This window comes from Anneissia japonica, unplaced genomic scaffold (genome assembly GCF_011630105.1).
Source record: "Anneissia japonica isolate Jap-2015-1 unplaced genomic scaffold, ASM1163010v1 scaffold288292_len1863012_cov191, whole genome shotgun sequence".
NCBI classification, from domain to species: domain Eukaryota; kingdom Metazoa; phylum Echinodermata; class Crinoidea; order Comatulida; family Comatulidae; genus Anneissia; species Anneissia japonica.
Window position 1 is genome coordinate 1,736,208 of NW_022688773.1, and position 5,306 is coordinate 1,741,513.

Below are 5,306 nucleotides of genomic sequence, written 5' to 3' on the forward strand. Positions count from 1 at the left end.
ATGAAGTTATAGGCGATTATATACGATTTTACCATGACGTCACTGGCGAAAATGTAACAAAAGGTCGTGTAAATAGCGCCGCGTAGGGTATCTAAAGCGTAGGGTATCCGTCGCGTACGATCTTTGCGTGCATGCTGTAATAATCACAATTTACAGCCATGGTTACAGCATACACGCAAAGATCGTACGCGGCAGATCCCTACGCGGCGCTATTTACACGATCTTTTGTTATTTTTTCGCCAGTGACGTCATGGTAAAATCGTATATAATCGCCTATAACTTCATTAAAAAAAAACGATTTTAAGGTCAGGGCCGGCGGAACGTTTTTCAAAGTGGGGGTGGGGGGCACTTATAAGATGAATGGGAATGTGAATCATGCATATCTGGAATCAAATCTAGGGGGTCCGGGGTCCTCCCCCGGGAATTTTTTTTTGATTTCTAGCTAGATGGCGTTTGAGCTAGGTGTCTAATGACTTTGTTCTTCAAAATTCAAGGTTTTCCCCCTCTTGAAAACGGTCAGGTAAACTTTCTCATTCTTATTACAGTAAATAGGCCTAATATGTGTGTAAACATACATTTAAAAAAAATGAGTAGTTGCGTAGGCCTACGTATTCTTTTTTCAATGAATTGATAAGCTCCGAAGAAAAGGGGGGTCCCGACTTCTAAGGTATCTTAATTACTTTTAAGTTCTTTAAAATTCATGGTTTTCCCCTCTTGGAAATTATTATAATGAATCAATAAACCCAAAGAGAAAAGGGAGGTTCAGGTTCTCCCTGGGAAAATGTTAATTTTTAAATGGTGCGAAATGAGCTTTCCCGACTTCTGAAGTATCTTTTAGTGACTTTAATTTAAGTTCTTCAAAATTCAAGGTTTTCTCCTCTTGAAAACGGTCATGTAAATTTCCCCCATTGTTATTACAGTAGATATGCCTTATGTGTGTGTACATACATAAAACAAAATTGAGTAGTTGCATACGAATTTTTTTCCATGAGTCGATAAATCCCCCAAAAAGGGGGTCCGGGTTCTCCCCTGGGAAAATTTTGATTCCTAGATGGCGAGGAATGAGCTTTTCTGACTTCTGAGGTGTCTTAATTACTTTTAAGTTCTTAAAAATTCAAGGTTTTCCCCTCTTGAAAACGGTCAGGTAATTTTTTCCCATTGCTTTTACAGCCTTATGTGTGTATACATACATAAAAGTAATAAAAAAAAATGAGTAGTTGCATACGATTTTTTCCATGAATCGATAAATCCCAAAAAGAAAGGGGGTCTGGGGGTTCTCCCACGGGAAAACTTTGATTCCTAGAAGGCGGGAAATGAGCTTCCTGACTTCTAAGTTGTCTTTTAATTACTTTTAAGTTCTTCAAAATTCAAGGTTTTCCCCTCTTGAAAATTTTTATAATTAATCAATGAACCCAAAGGGAAAAGGGAGGTTCGGGTTCTCCCCGGGAAAATGTTGATTTCTAAATGGTGGGAAATGAGCTTTTTTCCTCGATTTCTGAAGTATCTTTTAGCGATTTTAATTAAAGCTCTTCAAAATTCAAGGTTTTCCCCTATTGAAAACAGTCAGGTAATTTTTCCCATTGTTTTTACAATAAATAGGCCTTCTGTGTGTGTACATACATAAAAATTAAAAAAAATATGAGTAGTTGCATACGATTTTTTCCCCTATGAATCGATAAATCTCAAAAAGAAAGGGGGCCCGGGGGTTCTCCCTTGTGAAAAATTTTGATTCCTAAAAGGTGGAAATTAGATTTCCCGACTTCTGATGTGTCTTTTAATTACTTTTAAATTCTTCAAAATTCAAGGTTTTCCCCCTCTTGAAAATGATTCAATGAATCAATGAACACCAAAAAAGAAAAGGGGGTCCGGGTTCCCCCGGGAAAATTTCGATTTCTAGATGGCGGGAAATGAGCTTTCCTGACTTCTGAAATGTCATTTATAAATGACTTTTTAATTTCTTCAAAATTCAAGATTTTCCCCTCTTGAAAACGGTGAGGTAAATTTTTCTCATTATTTATTTTATGTGTGTATACATACACAAATGAGTAGTTGCATGCATATTCTTTTTTCCATGAATCAATAAAGGGCCAACAAGAAAGGGTGGTCCAGGGGTTCTCCCCCGGGAAAATTGTGATTCCTAGATGGCGGGAAATGAGCTTTTTCGACATTTGAATTGTGTTTTAATGAATTTTATGTTCTTAAAAATTTTTAATTTTCCTAAGTGTAAAAAAAAATATTAGCTCACGGGTCCTGAAAAGGTAGGTCTAGAATTATTTTTTCTCATTACGACAGTATTTCGTGTCTAAATTTAATAAAACGGCAGTGAAGGTCGCCAAAAACCACTAAATTTGGTCATTTTTCAACTTCTTTTTGTAATAACTTCGCAAATACTTCATCGATTTTTTTTGGGAAAAGATAAAACTGATCGGAATTTAATAATCATTACAACAATTACAAATTTATAAGTGTAATGTTAACACCTTTATCGGACTTTTGATTTTTATCAAACCCACTCGTGTATTTTTTCAGCGTAAAAACAGTGAAATCTGCCGAAATATCCCAGCTGTCTTTAACATAAATCCCTCTACACTCGAAAGTTGTGGGCTGATTACCCCCTCCCCCAGATCCGCCAATGTGAATTGCGAGAAAATGTAACTCGGTCGGGGACTGGATAAACAGTCTCTTTCTCATCCTTCTCCTCTTTCTTCCCTCTTTCTTTTCTTGCATTTCTTTCCGATCATACAAAAATCTCCAGACATTATATATTTTTTTGCCAAAAAGTGGGGGGGGGGGGCTAGATGTACAATATCTCTTTCTCGTAGGCTTTTCTACTATGCTATAATATATGGCATGCACTACCTCAAACTCTGAATATCTACTACTAATACTACTAGGTGTAGATTTACATTGACTTTATCTAGGCCTAGGGTAGGCCTAATTCCTCTTCCTCTTTTTTACTCATTTTCTTTTTCACATCCAAATTTTTTCATCGATGATATTATCTACACGGCGGATATTTTCAGGAACAAAATAAGGTCCGCTATATACTACACTGGCACCCACTTGCCGAGAAGTTTCAGTTGATTATAAATATTCATGACCGAACTCAGTGTAGTGTGACTGCTAATGAGTTTACATTATGCATGAGGCGATTGAGACCATGGAATAAGAGACTACCTTTAATTTTATTTTTTTATTTTATTTCATTTCACAATCAACAGCGGGGAGCCCGCCACTTACAGAATGGAATAACATAAAACAAAGAGAACAATAAAGAACAATCCAGTTACAATACACACAAAAAAACAGTCAAAAATCTAAATATATAACTTAATTTTACGTTTAAACGTTCTAAATGAATCATAATAAATATCAATAGAATTATCTTTATCAACAAGAGAATTATAAAATTTAGGTAATCGAACAATAAAACTAAATTTAGTAGCATTAACACGAGAAAATTTAACATTAAATAGGCCTAAGGAACTGATAGAATTACGACATCGATAAGTTTTAACAGATAAACCAAAAACGGAAATAAGATCAGAACCATAAACTCCATGAACGCAATTATAAAAAAAGAGAGAATCAAGGTAATTTTGTCTAGAACTTAAAGTAGGAAGAACGATATAATTGGAAGGGATATTACAAGTACGAGAAACAAATTTAACAAATCGTTTTTGAATAATATTAATTTTAGCAAGGCATGTATTAGACATGCAGTTAAAAATAACAGAATTAAATTCGATATAAGGTCTAACAAGTGAACAATACAGATTAGTTAATGCTTTTTGGTTCTTAATATTCCAACTGTTGCGTTTAATTAGGCCTAGCATTCTATTACTTTTGCAACAAACCTGTTTTATATGCTCATTAAAAGTCAACTTAGAATCAATAGTAATACCAAGGTCACGGTGAAAATATACGACCTCAAAGACGTGGCCGTTAACATTATAAGGGAAAGAAATTTTACGTTGTTTAAGTGTGATAGTCAAAATCTTGCATTTGTTTAAGTTGAGGGACATTTCCCAAATGTTGCACCATAAGTACAATATATCTAAATCGTCTTGAATAGATTTGGCATCGTCAATCTTACTAACCAGTCGGAACAATTTAAGGTCATCAGCATATAATAGACATTGCGAAGTAAAATTATGAGGCAAGTCATTGATGAAAAGATTAAAACATAAAGGGCCTAAAATAGTGCCTTGAGGAACACCAGATTGTACCGATGTCCATTCAGACGTAGCACCATCAATAACTCTCTGTTCTTTATGTGTAAGATAGCTACGAAGGAGTTTCAATAAGTTACCAGTAACGCCGAATTTAGAGATCTTGTAAATGAGTAAATCGTGATTAACTCGGTCAAATGCTTTTGAAAAGTCAGTATATATTACATCACACTGAGAGTTATTATTGAGAGCATTATATGCAACAATTAAAAAGTTAGCTAAATTAGTAGTACAAGAACGCTTAGGAATAAATCCATGCTGAGCAAATTGAAAGTGCAGGAGCAACATGGTCATATAACACATCATGGATACGTTCATATATCTTAGCAATAGTAGGGCCTGTAGTTACAGACCTCATTTCTTTTACCACCTTTATGGACAAGGTGTACATTGGCCATTTTCCATGCTCTAGGGAACGTACCTTCACTAAGTGACCAGTTAAGAGCATACACGAAGGTTGAGAGATGGCAGGAGCACCAAGCTTAAGAATAATATTACTTATGTTATCACTACCAGATGACTTTTTTTACATCTATTTCACGTAAAAGTGTTTCAATACGTAAAATATCAATATTAAAAGTAGAAATATTGTCTAAGTCATAATCTGGAAGGTCAGGATAAATAGGCTTTGGATCGCTATTATTGAATACAGAACTGAAGTATTTATTAAATAAATTAGCTTTCTCCTTAGGAGAAGAGGCAGTAGTATCACCATGTTTCAAGTTTACAGGTTTAATTTTGCATTTATATGAGGATTTAATCCAGCCCCAAAAACGTTCAGGATTAGTTGTCATATTGTTTGATAATTTGGTAACATACAGTAACTGTAGTATTTACTACGAGAAAGTCTCTTGAATTCAGCTCTAGTGGCTGAAAAATTATCATTATTGGATGCATTAGGGTGTTTCTTTTTTAACCTTTAATTCTTACGAAGAAGATTACGTAATTCAACATCAAACCATGGTGGTACTCTCCGTCTAGGTTTTACTACTGGCACAACATCTTTGATAACTGCTAAGACCAAATAAATAAAATCATCAACAGCATCATTAACATTTTCACAGAGTTTTAGAG